The sequence below is a fragment of the Triticum dicoccoides genome, chromosome 7B (genome assembly GCF_002162155.2).
Source record: "Triticum dicoccoides isolate Atlit2015 ecotype Zavitan chromosome 7B, WEW_v2.0, whole genome shotgun sequence".
Classification (NCBI taxonomy): Eukaryota; Viridiplantae; Streptophyta; class Magnoliopsida; order Poales; family Poaceae; genus Triticum; species Triticum dicoccoides.
The window spans coordinates 765,739,296-765,756,395 of record NC_041393.1 but is presented as its reverse complement, the minus strand read 5'-3'; positions in this window follow the sequence as shown (position 1 = coordinate 765,756,395).

The window sequence follows — 17,100 nt, the reverse complement described above, 5'->3', positions numbered from 1 at the left end:
TAATTTCGAATCTTAATGTCTTCAGAATCTGTTTGTCTAACCACTATTTTTGTACACCATTTTATCAGTCGGACATTGCATGGGTGATTCAGGGAAATTAAAACATGTGGGATAATTTGAAGAAGACCGCAATGTCATAGCAACCCGGCTATCTGAACATTTGTGAGTGCAACCAAATTCGTGAACACTCAGATTATATGTGTTACATTGTGAAAATTGTTTTTGTGGGCAAATTCAATACCATCAAATTGAACCTCATGTTATGACTTTTTTTGTGTTGATCTGGTACCCCAACACATAAGCATGCAACACCCAATGATGCCAATGGGGCAGATGGGTAACATAATTCTTTGTGTAACATCACCTTTTGAATTTATTTGCGTGGTTGTATATTATGCCACTCAATACTTACTGAAACCTCCAACGTTCTACCTTTTAGAACCAATTTTCTCCTGTATTTACATAATTTAAATTTTGGATTCAAATCAGTATTGATGTGCAGCAGCAAGTCTTCCTCTTTTAGCAACGCTACAGTGGAGAAAGTTTACTGAGTTTAGTGTTTACAACCATTTCAGTCATAGGAGTGGAACAGTATAGGTACTACGATAGATAGCTTTTAGACATTCTCTATAAAAATTATACGAAAACTTGCTTTGTGACTTCAAATGTGTTCACCTTCTTCCTGATACATGTACAAATAAAGGGGTTTGTAGCTCCTGTTAAGCAGAAAGACCATGCCATTTACCTAGCTGTTGTTCTTCGGTATCAGGCACGACTGGTTTCTCATCTTCCATATTATAGACTGAAAGGCTTCATAATAATGACACTGAAGGACAAACTAGCGAGAGAGCAATACTCAAGGATATACTTCTAATAAAGGGGAGAAGGTGCAAGATTTGAACCTGAAACTGTAGTGAATCGGTGCGGTTACCGTTCATTTTTTTCCTTACACAAATAAATTTGTTAATTCTACTTCCAGTAACAATACGGAGCTGTTAGGTATATATCATGCTATCTGGTATTGCTTATTTTGTGTTTAGCTGTGAAATGGTAGTTTAGTAAACTAGCAAACCACTGACTCTTGTAGCAATTGCCATGTACAGGCTACTGAGTTTGAACAATGGTTTTTTAGAGTATATAGTGGCATCTTAGTTTGTGCCCTGTACTGCATCAGCTAAATGTATTATATTAGCATGTCTAATTATGTAATGTAGCCAACAATCGCCTTCTTAATTTGAATAAAAAAGGTGGGTTGTACATTGCTTATGAAGATTGAACAACACATTCGCATCTGATGTATTATGTCCTCCCTTCATATGGTACTGTATTCAACATTGAAAATTCCTGTCCATTGTACGTGTTACTTATCAACTTATCAGCATTTAGTCTTAGAACAATATTTTTAGCACATGTCTATGAAACAACAAGTGTGCCGTTCTCATTTATAGGACATTTTTTCACTTTGATGTTAGAGTGACTTTTGTTGTGCTATATAAAACAACCCTATTGATCTCGATACCACCTGGATACATAGAGCTAGGAAGTGGAGACTTCTGGTTTGGTTGTTATAAACATACGAAGGTCCCTACCATATGTGAAAAGAAGGAAAGGATGGTATTGGCTGATGCACCTCTTTCCTTTCATGATGTTATAGTTTGAACGGTTGCTCCTGGGTTTGTGATTCATTGTTCTATACTTAGGAACATTCCTTTGAGCATGAACATTTGTCAACTCATAGAAATGTTCTATTCTTCATACCACGATTTTATAGAAAGTGCTTGCACATTTTTTTTCCAGTTTACTAGCTGGTTCTTATCACAAATGCACCCTCTGCTCGTATGGGAAATTCTATATATCCATTATTAATATAATATTCCTCTAGGCAGATTCTGGATAAATCCGATGTATCATATAACTTTTCTTTTATGTTGACTATTGTGTTTTTAGTTTTTACCATGAACTTCAAAAGGGATACATGATACTGCCACTTTACTAATGAACCATGTGAATGGCATACTTTTGTTGCAAATCTTCTCATTAGATGCCCTTTTATTTACTTTGTAATCATATTCGGGTGGTGGCCTTTAGTGTGCTCCTTCATTTGGCTTCTAATAAATCTTTCACTTTGCATGGTCAAGTCTTGCATCAACTCAGAAACAGAAACTTCGATAAACACGCCATTATATATACTTACTCAAAAGATATGGATATTATTTAGAACAGTTTAGAGGCAGCTCATACTACACATGGGAGTCTGCCTACACCATGTATGAATTGTGATCAATGCATTGCGAATGGACTGTACATTCATGGTTGGCCCACTTTCGCTAGCCAACCAGTTCATTCTTTGTGTAGCAAGGATTTATTTGCTATTGACTGCCACTAATTAGTACCATGTTGCTCCCTATCATATCCTATGGCTAGAAAAGGTACAGAGTAATTAGGCCACTGGCATAGAGAGGTGTACTACATAGGTCCCCATGATCAGCCATACAAGATTTAGGACTTATATTTTGCACCCAAGATACAAAAGAGCTCTTACTCTTGTGAGATCAAGAAAAGCGAAACTAGCATAGCAGAAAAGTCCACTCGTGTAGGAAGTGGTTCAGTCTTTTGAGGTATTTAGATGCGATTGTTTCTTTGCTTTTGTGGTCTGTTTTATGTGCATTGAATTTTCTTCTAGCAATTAGGGTACCGTGGGGACGCGAGTGCTAGGTGCTGCTGCTGAATGCTCTTCTCCTTTGCATGTGCTACTGAAGTTGCTTAACAGCTAAGCTTGCTTCTCTGTTATCATGCTTTCTTGTGGCTCATGTACTTTGTAGTGAGCAAATGTTTGTGCCAACGTGAAACCACTGTAAAATTGCTGACTGAGATTTCTCTAGGGGACTGTTGCAAGTCTGTAGCATTTTGGGCTAAAAAGTTTGACCAAATCATGGTGAAAAACACATTGGCTGCGGAGCCTAAAGTTATTTACATGGTTCTGCGACCTACTAAATAATATGATTGTTTCCTTTATTCTATAATTGTACCTCACCAGGCCCCTGGGTTATCTCTGCTTTATTTCTGTATATGTCATTTGTTTCTGTCCAAATTTTATTAAATTTCACCATAAATAATTCTTTTGCATTCCCCAGTATCCGCCGATTTAACCTTCACATCTGATGTTTGCCCGTATGTATATGTCATTTCAGCTGGTGGCAGTTTACATTTTTACTAGCAAGGCTTCAAAGTTGATGAATGATGAAGCCAGGCAAGATTTTTTTTTCAAGTTCTGAGAGTCTACTTGGAAGTTGACAATACATGCTATGCCTCTATTCAAGCATGGGTCCTATTAATAATAAAGCAGGAACCATGGTGGTTGGATACAATGCAATAGTTCGATGGTTGGCCGAATCAATCCATCCCTTGAATGCAAAGTATACTTCTAACATTTCCTTCAATTTATATGGGCAAACATTCTCACTTCACTAGCTTGTCGATTAAGAGGTATGAGTGGGTGGCCAGCTGCAAACTCTAGATGGCAATATCAAGACCTATCTTATTCAGATTTATGTTAGTTTCTTGATTTCATTTTTTCCAATGGATGGATATTAATAGTTTTTATATCATCTATTAGCTCCCTCTGCTCCCTCTACTTTATGAGTGAAAACTACTGAGCTATTTCTGTTAAGTGCACTTTTTTTAACATTTGGTACTTATCTGGGCTGCAAAAGCACGTTTAAAAGTCCATCTGCAAGATTTGTGCGCACAGGACGGCAGAGGAGGCGCGCCAAGGGCGCGCCCCCACCAGTAGTACTAGCTAAGCCTGGCCTATCAGGTCTGCCGAGGAAGAGAAGCGTTCACTGGCCTAGCTAACCAGTGATGTAAGTCTTTTGTTGTTTACATTTTTTCCTTCATTATACCACAAATTATTAATAGCAACTGCAATTTTTTTTCTTTTTTTTTCTTCACAATAAGATCTTTTTACAAAAAACTTCTGATCTATTTATCAACTGTCAAGTACTCCCTCCTTAAACTAATATAAGAGTGTTTAAATCACTACAAAGAACATCATAAGTAAAAAATTACACCAACGCCGCCGCCATCGCCCTTCCCTCATCAAAAAAATTACATATTTTTTCCTTCATCGTACCACGGATTGATAATAGCAACTACAAAATTTATTTCTATTTTCTCTTTTATTTTTTACAAAAAGATCTTTTTCAAAAAAAAAACTTCCGATCTATTTATAAACTGTCAAGTAATATAATACAAAGACCTTGGTTTTTTTAGATGTAAGTCTTTTGTTGTTTACAATTTTTCCTTCATTATACCACAAATTATTAATAGCAACTGCAATTTTTTTTCTTTTTTATTCTTCACAATAAGATCTTTTTACAAAAAACTTCTGATCTATTTATCAACTGTCAAGTACTCCCTCCGTAAACTAATATAAGAGTGTTTAAATCACTACAAAGAACATCATAAGTAAAAAATTACACCAACGCCGCCGCCATCGCCCTTCCCTCGTCAAAAAATTTACATATGTTTTCCTTCATCGTACCACGGATTGATAATAGCAACTACAAAATTTATTTCTATTTTCTCTTTTATTCTTTACAAAAAGATCTTTTTCAAAAAAAAAAACTTCTGATCTATTTATAAACTGTCAAGTAATATAATACAAAGACCTTGTTTTTTTTAGGTGTACAAAGACCTTGGCAAGAAAGGCTTTCCGGACAAGGTTCTATTGGCCCACAGGACGGGCCAACAACCTTGAAAACAATCCTGATAACCCGGTTGGTCGGTCTTGGGACTTGATATGGCCGGACTACTCCATAAAGGTCAAACCAACAAGAAATATTTGCTGGTCATCGTCGACAAGTTCACAAAGTGAATAGATGCAAATCATGTGCCCTCGGCTAAAGCCCAACCAGTGAGAAATTCATCTGTGGCTTGGTACACGTTATGGAGTACCTCACATCATCATAACACATAACAAATCCAACTTCACGGCCGAGGAGGTAAAAAATGAGCTGCGCCAAGCAGAACATGAAGCTTGACTACGCCTCCATCAGTCACCCGCAAACTAATGGGTTGGTCGAGTGGGCCAATGGGATGATCCTTAATGGCATAAAACCTCGGTTGATTCGATCTCTCAAGGAAGCCGACAATAAGTAGGCCGAGTAGCTCCTCTCCGTGTTGTGGAGCCTATGGACCACACCAAATCGATCCACCGGCTACACGCCATTCTTCATTGTATACAATGCCGAGGCCATTTTACCATAAGTAAAAAATTATTGAGGTGGAAAACTTGTTTTACATGAGGACTGGGCAGTAGCCAAGTGGCAAGGTCGCTGTGGCGCACCTTGCAGACCGGAGTTCGACTCCTGTCAGGAGCGAATTTTCCGTGATCTCACCCTGGTGGGCTTCTTCTATAAAAATATGTCCAGGGTGCTAGTGCCTATGGATCTCATTTTTTCAAAACTTGTTTTACATTAATCTACTGCTCCAGTTACTAATAGAAACTAGGTAATATAGTTGAGCCCCTCCTTTTTGGCGTTATCTATCGACCACATCGGGCTATTAAATCCCAAGTGTTGGGCGACTTCTGCGCAGAATGGACAGAGGCCGAGCTACATAGGGAGCATGCGGCTTATACCCATTAGGTGATGTATTTTGACAGCTCCAAAATGCTCGCCGGACTAGGGGCTTGGGTAGTCCTCACCTCAGCCACCAGCGACACCGTGAATTATGTGCTCTAGGTCATGTAAACCAACTCCAACGAGGGGGCGGAGTATGAACCACTGCTTCATGGACGTCGGATGGACTTCTCAATGGGCGTAAGGGGTCTTGAGGTCCGAGGTGACTCCAACCTCGCAAGCTCTTAGATAAACACTGACTTCGTTGCAAAGGACCCAAAGATGACTATGTATCGCAACACAGTGAAAACCATGTCAGCTCGATTTGAGTGCTTAGAATATCACTATGTCCTGGATGAAAGCAACCAAGCCACAAACATACTAGCAAGGATGGGTGCTCGATGTTGAACAATTGTTCGAATGGTTTGATAAATGGTAAGGAGACACCGAGCCAAGCAAGCAACCCGAGGAACCCACACAAGAATTGATCACCCTGCCAGCCGTAGAGAACGGACGAGGTGATAGTGGGGGCTCAACACTCGAAGAAACCTCCTCGACCCGTGAGATTATGGCAGTTATTGTACCATGGAAAAAGACACTTCTTTCTTATATGATAGATAAAGAACTGTCCGAGGAACAGACGGATGGGCGGCAAATCGTTTGACGATCAACGACCTACAAGGTTCAGTACGGAGAGCTCTATAAATGCAGCAACACGGGAGTGCTCCGGCTCTGCATATCCGAGGAAGACAGACAAAAGCTCTTGTCCGAGATACACTCCGGCACCTGTGGGCATCATGGAACACCTCATACCTTGGTAAGAAAGACTTCCCAAACAAGGTTCTGTTGGCCCACTGGACAGGCCGATGCACAAGATTTAGTGGATATGTTCGTCGGGTACTAGCTCTTTACTAAATAAAGCCACCTTCCATCCACAGCCTTGAATACAATCCCGATAACTTGGTCGGTCTTAGGACTTGATATGGTCGGACTACTCCTTAGAGCTCAAACAAGCAAGAAATATTTGTTGGTTATGGTCAACACTTTCACAAAGTGAATAGAGGCAAAGCATGTGGCCTCGGCTAAATCCCAACCGATCGTAAATTCATCTCCGGCTTGATACACGTTATGGAGTACCTCACAGCATCATAACAGATAACAAATCCAACTTCACGGCCGAGGAAGTAAAAAATGAGGTGCGCCAAGCAAAACATGAAGCTTGACTACGCCTCCATCTATCACCTGCAAACTAATGGGTTGGTTGAGTGGGCCAATGGGATGATCCTCAGCGGCATAAAACCTCGGTTGATTCGATCTCTCAAGGAAGTCGACAATAAGTAGGCCAAGTAGCTCATCTCCATGTTGTGGAGCCTATGGACCACACCAAATCGATCCACCGGCTACACGCCATTCTTCATTGTATACAATGCCGAGGCCATTTTACCATAAGTAAAAAATTATTGAGGTGGAAAACTTGTTTTACATGAGGACTGGGCAGTAGCCAAGTGGCAAGGTCGCTGTGGCGCACCTTGCAGACCGGAGTTCGACTCCTGTCAGGAGCGAATTTTCCGTGATCTCACCCTGGTGGGCTTCTTCTATAAAAATATGTCCAGGGTGCTAGTGCCTATGGATCTCATTTTTTCAAAACTTGTTTTACATTAATCTACTGCTCCAGTTACTAATAGAAACTAGGTAATATAGTTGAGCCCCTCCTTTTCGCGTTATCTATCGACCACATCGGGCTATTAAATCCCAAGTGTTGGGCGACTTCTGCGCAGAATGGACAGAGGCCGAGCTACATAGGGAGCATGCGGCTTATACCCATTAGGTGATGTATTTTGATAGCTCCAAAATGCTCGCCGGACTAGGGGCTTGGGTAGTCCTCACCTCAGCCACCAGCGACACCGTGAATTATGTGCTCTAGGTCATGTAAACCAACTCCAATGAGGGGGCGGAGTATGAACCACTGCTTCATGGACGTCGGAAGGACGTCTCAATGGGCGTAAGGGGTCTTGAGGTCCGAGGTGACTCCAACCTCGCAATCTCTTAGATAAACACTGACTTCGTTGCAAAGGACCCAAAGACGACTATGTATCGCAACACAGTGAAAACCATGTCAGCTCGATTTGAGTGCTTAGAATATCACTATGTCCTGGATGAAAGCAACCAAGCCACAAACATACTAGCAAGGATGGGTGCTCGATGTTGAACAATTGTTCGAATGGTTTGATAAATGGTAAGGAGACACCGAGCCAAGCAAGCAACCCGAGGAACCCACACAAGAATTGATCACCCTGCCAGCCGTAGTGAACGGACGAGGTGATAGTGGGGGCTCAACACTCGAAGAAACCTCCTCGACCCGTGAGATTATGGCAGTTATTGTACCATGGAAAAAGCCACTTCTTTCTTATTTGATGGATAAAGAACTGTCCAAGGAACAGACGGATGGGCGGCAAATCGTTTGACGATCAACGACCTACAAGGTTCAGTACGGAGAGCTCTATAAATGCAGCAACACGGGAGTGCTCCGGCTCTGCATATCCGAGGAAGACAGACAAAAGCTCTTGTCCGAGATACACTCCGGCACCTGTGGGCATCATGGAACACCTCATACCTTGGTAAGAAAGACTTCCCAAACAAGGTTCTGTTGGCCCACTGGACAGGCCGATGCACAAGATTTAGTGGATATGTTCGTCGGGTACTAGCTCTTTACTAAATAAACCCACCTTCCATCCACAGCCTTGAATACAATCCCGATAACCTGGTCGGTCTTAGGACTTGATATGGTTGGACTACTCCTTAGAGCTCAAACAAGCAAGAAATATTTGTTGGTTATGGTCAACACTTTCACAAAGTGAATAGAGGCAAAGCATGTGGCCTCGGCTAAATCCCAACCGATCGTAAATTCATCTCCGGCTTGATACACGTTATGGAGTACCTCACAGCATCATAACAGATAACAAATCCAACTTCACGGCCGAGGAAGTAAAAAATGAGGTGCGCCAAGCAGAACATGAAGCTTGACTACGCCTCCATCTATCACCTGCAAACTAATGGGTTGGTTGAGTGGGCCAATGGGATGATCCTCAGCGGCATAAAACCTCGGTTGATTCGATCTCTCAAGGAAGTCGACAATAAGTAGGCCGAGTAGCTCATCTCCGTGTTGTGGAGCCTATGGACCACACCAAATCGATCCACCGGCTACACGCCATTCTTCATTGTATACAATGCCGAGGCCATTTTACCATAAGTAAAAAATTATTGAGGTGGAAAACTTGTGCGCTGTGTCGTCTTAGGAAGCAATCACAGATCAGCTGTAGCTAGCTTAGCTGGTTGATCGGGTATGCCGAGGCGCCGACGACGCAGAAATGAGCCAGCTTATACTAGCTAAGCTTGGCCTATCAGGTCTGCTGAGGAAGAGAAGTGTTCACTGGCGTAGCTAACCAGTGATGTAAGTCTTTTGTTGTTTACATGTTTGCCTTCATTGTACCACAAATTATTAATAGCAACTCCAATTTTTTGTTTTTCATTTTTCACAATATGATCTTTTTACAAAAAACTTCTGATATATTTATCAACTGTCAAGTAATGTAAATAGAAAGAACACCAAAAGTAATAAAAAATTATACAAATGTCTGTAGACCATCTAGCAACGACTACAAGTACTCTAGCATGGCGCAGCCATCACCCCTCCCGCGCCAATTTTTTTTCATATTTTTTCCTTCATCGTCCCACGGATTAATAATAGCAACTACAAATTTATTTTTAGTTTCTCTTTTATTCTTTACAAAAAGATTTTTTTCAAAAACTTCCGATCTAGGAGTATTTATCAACTGTTAAGTAATATAATACAAAGAACACCATAAGTAAACAATTACACCTACGTCCGTAGACCACCTAGCAACGAATATAAGCACTTTACCACGACTATAGTTATATTTTTTGTGGTGCTTTCCTCCTCTCAGGTGTTCTTCTAATACCTCTTTCTGATCAATGGACTTGGCAGTTCTCCTTCCAACATTAAAAAGATATGTCTTAGTTCCAGTAGATCTACAGGGTGGACCAGATAAATGGTTCCCCGATAACAGTTGTAATGATATTTAGAGTTGTCCAAAACTATAGCAGAAAAACAGAAGTGCATTAAATAGAGAACTTGTTGTATATATAATTTTTGAGGGGAGAAACTTGTTTTACATTAATCTATTTTGGACACTGCTCCAACTATCAGTAGAAACTAGGTAATATAGTGGAGCTCCTCGTTTTCGGGGTTATATCGACCATGTCGGGCTATTAAATCCCAAGTGTTGGTCCACTTCTTCACAAAATGGAGAGAGGCTGAGGCACCTAGAGAGCATGTGGCTTATACCCATTAGGTGATGTATTTTGACAGCTCCAAAATGCTCGCCGGACTGGGGGTTGGGGTAATCACTACTAGGGAAAAGCCTAGCAGCAGCGTGGGTTTTAGGACTATCAGTAGCGCGGGCAGGAGCGCTACTGATAAGGCGCTATAGCTAAAGCTTAGCAGTAGCGTGCCTGGACCCACGCTACTGCTAAATTGACTTAGTAGTAGCGCTTCTCCAGAGGAGCGCTACTGGTAATTAGTAGTAGCGCTTCTCCTTGCCCGCGCTACTACTATTATTTAGTATTTTATTTCTTTTTTATTTCATGTTGTATTCATACACCTTTACACAAGTTTTCATACAGCAGGAATTTAGAGATTGTTTTTACATCATAATGAGTTATTACATCATGGGGTGAAAGAACCATGGACTAGTTTCAAGTGGATGTCCATCCACTTGAAACTAATCCGCAGTTCTTTCACCCAATGATATAATAATATCATCATCATCATCATATCATTAACAACTTATCATCATAATACATCATTGTCATATAACACCTCCTCAAGATCATCGTTTTCATCAATGACATCATGTAGCAAATTGGTTACTAGTCGTAATCACAAGTACTCCTCATTATCAACTCTAACACATTACCACATAATAAACATATTGTACCTCATAGGACCTACTACATTCGATTAAGACCTACTACATTTTCTAAGGTAAAATAGCAAAAAACAAGATAGCCCCTGACTCTCATTATGAAGAATGGAGATTAGCCTGTCTCCAATTCTTGCCTTTCGCTGAATGTTACTTCCAAGAACCTCCTTGCGAAGGTCCAAACATTTTTTCCATTCTTTGATGAACATGTGTTCACTGGTTTTAGAAATCCGATATGCACAGGTGAGCTCCCTAGATTTACCTGGCAGTATGTCCAGAACTGTAAGGCGACCATTCAGATACATCAGATGAGGCACACAATCCATCTGGAGTTTCTGTGGAAAAACATAGTAATAACTTCGTAGTTAGCATTGATGTACTAGTTTTAGAAGTATGCAAAAGATGCACGGATGTCGTAATAGTAAAAAATCTTACTAGTGTATCTCCAAAGAAGTTACCATGGTTCAACATGTGCACTAGTGGCACGTATTCATCATAATTTGGAGGAGTTCGATAATAGTTATTGTAATCCTCAAGGAGAGTACAAAATGCGATCAGATGATTTTTCTCCTTATAAGTTAATTCGGAGCCATCAATGTAGTGTGTTTTATCTACCATCTTCTGCCCAGTCTTTGAAGAATCAAAATAAGCTGCTAATGGAAATAAGTTGTCAACTATTTTAAAATAAACAATATAAATTAGTTAATAACTATGTTTGAGAAACTCACATAGCGGTATAATCGGAAGCGTATCAACAAGGACCCAAATGTCCATAGTGTCTTGCTCGATGTCAGGATCACCAAGATCCATGGTGACAATCATACCCTCATAAAAACCATACATTTTGCAAAGTGCTTCCCAATTTTGGCAACCAAAATGGGTCATGCTATGAGCATTGCACAGATTTACTTCAAAATCCATATCATGATGGGTCCGTAGGTGTATTTTCTTTGTTTCAAAATTTTCATGGTCTTCAAAACCCATCCTCTCCAAGACATAGCGTCTTGCATGGCATGGGATAAGCTAGTCGAATTGTAAAAGATGAAAATTAGACGTTGAAATAGTTGAAGTCATGCTTAATTACGAAAAAAAACACTTATCGTTGTTGCATACCATTTCAACATCGAAGGTCTCCTCGAGCTTAATGGTGAAACGCCGATCTTCATCTAGCTCAACGAACCTGTCGCACATACCTCGATCGTCGTGGCACCAGCTGCACTCCCCCGGGAGACTGTCTCGTCCGAGTACGACATTTCCTACGTTCATAATTCAAAGATTAAACTTGTACAATTAAATATATGTACTAAAAAACCTAAATTAGATCATTATTTTTCGAGAAAATCCAGGCCACTCGATATTTCCTACATATTCTAGCTCAAGTCAGGCCAGAATTCACGGAAAAATCCAGCATGACCTTTGCTAAAAAAGGACATATCGAGCGCCTGAAATTTGCTGGAACGGAAATTAATCAACACTCTGGCAAAACATAGGCCACTCGGAGGTGTAAACTGAACATGAACGGCCACTTGGGCAACCACATATCCTATTTGAGCAACACAAGATATACATGGATATTTGGCTGGTCTCACCTCGATGTCGGAGGGCGTCGGTGACGGGGACGACGACGGGGATGATGGAGGGGCTCCTTGATTTCCGCAAAAGAAAAAACCGTATAAGTTATCACTAATACATCTCGAATAATTTCTTAAACTAAAAAATAACAACAAATATGACATGTTAAACTAGTTTTATTAATTCAACTAGTTCTTACTAAATATAAACTTACTATAAATAGAAGAAAAAACTAGTTCTTTCTAAAAATATAGTAGTTCAACTAGTTATATTAATTATCTTACTAAAAATACATTAGTTCTATTAATTCAACTAGTTCAACTAGTTTATTAATTTATTTATTAAACTAGTTCAACTACAACTAAAGTAGTTCAACTACAACTACTATTAATCATACAGCCCTAGTTAACTAGTACCATCACTACTACTAATTAACATCTACTACTGCTAAAAATCATTATCTATGAACCCTAAATTAACATCTACTACTACTAAACAACATCTAGTACTAACTAAGCAGAGAGAAAGGGGGTGGGGCGACGGAGAGGTAGGGGCGGCGAGGGAGGGATCGGGATCGGGAGGCGGCGGTGCTGGGTGGGCTCGGTTGGCGGCGGTGAAGTCGAGGGCGGTGGGAGGAGGGCTGCTGGCGGAGGAGGGAGGAGGGGCGGCCGCAGGCGGAGGGAGGAGGGCACGGTGCGAGGAGGAGGGAGGAGGGATGGAAGGAGGGGAGTACCTGGGCGGCGGACGGACGAAGGCGGCGGCGGCAACGCACGACGACGGTTATCGGCGCGCGGGCGAGAGTGACTGAGAGGGGGAGAGTGTGAGTGAGAGAGAGGGTCGGTCGCGCGCATGGGGATAAGGTTGGGTTAGTTGTAGCGCGTTTGCCAAAACGCGCTACAGCTAATCTGAATAGCAGTATCGTTGTGCATTGTTGCGCGCTACTGCTAAGTCGGACTACCAGTAGCGTTTTGCAGTTAAAAGCGCTACTGCTAAGTGTAAGTATACAAAAATACGTCAATGCAAAAATACATTAGCCATCAATGATCTTTTTGTGTACAATCTGAATTGTCAATACGAGTCGAGGACTCATATTGCGGCCATAAATTCTACACATAGAGTTCAGTGAAGACCAAGTGGTTGTGATAGTTTCAGAAGTAACATATTTAAGGTGGTAAACACCTTGTTCGTGGAGCGAGGTGGGACTAAACTTGTGGGCTGATCTTAGCAGTAGCAATTTTCTTAGAAGCATGCTGCTGCTAACTTCTATATAAGTAGCGCTGTTCAATATAGGGCGCTACTTTTATAACTAGCTGGATGGCGAGGTCATGGCAATTAGAGCAGTAGCGCGGTTTGGTGCGCACGCGCTACTGCTCTTTTCCTTTCAGCAGCGCGTTTTGCTCTCATGCGCTGCTACTAAATAGCAGTAGCGTCGTATTTTGAGGAGCGCTGCTGGTAAGATTCTGTGTATAGGCTTTTCCCTAGTAGTGAATCCTCACCTCACCCACTAGCGACACCATGAAGTATGTGATCCAGATCATGTACACCAACTCCAACAAGGGGGCGAAGAACGAAGCACTTCTTCATGGACTTCAGATGGCCATCTCCATGGGCATAAGGCGTCTTCAGGTCTGAGGTGACTCCAACCTCGCAATCTCTTAGATAAATGGTGATTTTACGCAAAGGACCCAAAGATGATCGTGTATCACGACACGGTCATAATCATGTCGGCTTGATTTGAGCGCTTAGAATCTCACTATGTCATGATGAAAGCAAGCAAGCCACGAACATACTGGCAAGGTTGGGTGCTCGGCGTGGAACAGTTGTTCAAACAGTCTGTTAAATGGCAAGGAGACATCAAGCCAAGCAAGCAACCCAAGGAACCCACACAAGAATTGATCATCCTCCCAGTCGTAGAGGCTGAAGAGGTGATAGGGGCTCAACGTTCGAAGAAACCTCCTCGGCCCATGAGATTATGGTAGTTATTGCACCATGGACAAAACCACTTCGTTCTTATTTGATATGCAAGTAATTCTTTCTTTTCTTTTTTGTTCTTTACAATAAGATTGTTGTTTCGAAAAAATGACAAGTAACACAAAGAAAACCATAAGTGAAAATTACATCTAGGCTGCTACGACTACAAGCACTGTAGCATGTTGCCGCCAGCCCGTCATCGCCCATTCCTTTTAAAAAATTTACATCTTTTCTCTTCATCGTACCACAAATTATTAATAGCAACTGGAAATTTTAGTTTTTTTCTCTTTTATTCTTCACAATAAGATATTTTGTACAAAAAACTTTTGATCTATTTATCAAATGTCAAGTAATATAATACAAAGAACACCATAAGTAAAAAAAATTACACCTATGTTTGTAGACCATCTAGCAACGACTACAAGCACTCTAGCACGCTGCAGCCATCGCCCCTCCCTCATCAAAAAGTTTACATCTATTTTCCTTGATCATACCACGGATTGTTCATAGCAACTACAAATTTTATTTTTATTTCCTCTTTTATTATTTACAAAAAGATTTTTTCAAAAAACTTTTTATTTATTTATCAACAAGTAATATAATACAAACAACACCATAAATAAAAAAATTGCATCTACGTCCGTAGAGCACCTAGCAATGACTACAAGATGTCATCGCCCCTCCCTTGTCAAAAGTTTTACATCTTATTTCCTTCAACGTACCACATATTATTAATACTAACTACAAATTTTATTGTCGCTTCCTTCCGCTAAGATGCCAGGCAAGTTTTAAGCTGGTCCCAACTATTATTGAGGGTCCAAAGTTTAAAATCCAAGGGCCTAGATTAAATGAGGTAATAAATCATTGATAAGACTTAATAGGTCAACTATGAGAGCTAATAGGCCATCCAATACTCATACTTGGTAAAAGTTAGAGAAAACAGGGAACACCAGAACTAGAAAGTATGGATTAATAGTAAATTCCTACCATGCGAGAGCGCTCGAGTACAAGGAAACTAACATATTCCTAATTAACGTGATTGATGACATTAAAAGTCATATTTTGTATTGAGATATTGTGAGGTCACATAATAACATAACACTAGAGCAAATAATAATGGTTATAGTTTTTGTGGTGCTTTTCTCCTTTGGAGGTGTTCTTCTAATACCTCTTTCTGATCAATGGACTTGGCAGTTCTCCTGCCAACAATAAAAAAAATAGGTCTTAGTTCAAGTAGACCTATAGGGTGGGCCAGATAAATGGTTCCCCGATAACAATTGTAATAATATTTAGAGTTGTCCAAAACTATAGCAGAAAAACAGAAGTGCATTATAATAGAGACCTTGTTGTATATATAGTTTTGAGGGGGGAAACTTGTTTTACATTAATCTATTTGGGACACTGCTCCAATTATCAATAGAAATTAGGTAATATAGTTGAGCTCCTCCTTTTCGGGGTTATATATCGACCATGCTGGGCTATTAAATCTCAAGTGTTGGGCGACTTCTTCGCAAAATGGACAGAGGCTGAGCTACATAGGGAGCATGCGACTTATACCTATTAGGTGATGTATTTTGATGGCTCCAAAATGCTCGCCGGACTAGGGGCTTGGGTAGTCCTCACCTCAGCTAGCAGCAACACCAGGATGTATGTTCTCTAGATCATGTAAACCAACTCCAACGACGGGGCGGAGTATGAAGCACTTCTTCATGGACTTTGGATGGCCGTCTCCATGGGCATAAGGGGTCTTGACGTCCGAGGTGACCCCCACCTCGCAATATCTTACATAAACACCGACTTCGTTGCAAAGGACCCAAAGATGACTATGTATCGCAACATGGTGAAAACCATGTCGGCTCGATCTGAGTGCTTAGAATATCACTATGTCCTGGATGAAAGCAACCAAGCCACGAACATACTAGCAAGGATGGGTGCTCGATGTTGAACAATTGTTCAAATGGTTTGATAAATGGTAAGGAGACACCGAGCCAAGCAAGCAACCCGAGGAACCCACACAAGCATTGATCACCCTGCCAGCCGTAGAGAACAAACGAGGTGATAGTGGGGGCTCAACGCTCAAAGAAACCTCCTCAGCCCATGAGATTATGGCAGTTATTGTGCCCTAGCAAAAGCCACTTCTTTCTTATTTGATACACAAAGACCTGTCCGAGGAAAAGACGGATGGGGGTGAATCGTTCGACGATCAGCGACCTACAAGGTTCACTACGGAGAGCTCTATAAATGCAGCAACATGGGAGTGCTCCATCTCTGCATATCCGAGGAAGACAGACAAAAGCTCTTGTCCGAGATACACTCCTGCACCTATGGACATCATGGAACACCTCATACCTTGGTAAGAAAGGCTTCCCAAACAATGTTCTATTGGCCCACAGGATGGGCCGATGCACGGGATTTAGTTGATATGTTCGTCGGGTGCTAGCTCTTTACTAAATAAAGCCACGTTCCATCGACAGCCTTGAATACAATCTCGATAACCCGGTCGGTCTTAGGACTTGATATGGTCGGACTACTCCTTAAAGGTCAAACCAGCAAGAAATATTTGTTGGTTATGGTCGACACGTTCACAAAGTGAATAGATGCAAAGCATGTGGCCTCAGCTAAAGCCCAACCGGTGATAAATTCATCTCCGGCTTGGTACACGTTATGGAGTACCTCACAACATCATAACAGATAACAAATCGAACTTCACGGCCGAGGAGGTAAGAAACGAGGTGCGTCAAGCAGAACATGAAGCTTCACTACGCCTTCATCTATCACCCGCAAACTAATGGGTAGGTCGAGTGGGCCAATGGGATGACCCTTAGTGGCATAAAACCTCGGTTGATTCAATCTCTCGAGGAAGCTAACAATAAGTGGGCTGAGTAGCTCAACTCTATGTTGTGGAACCTATGGACCACACCAAATCGATCCAC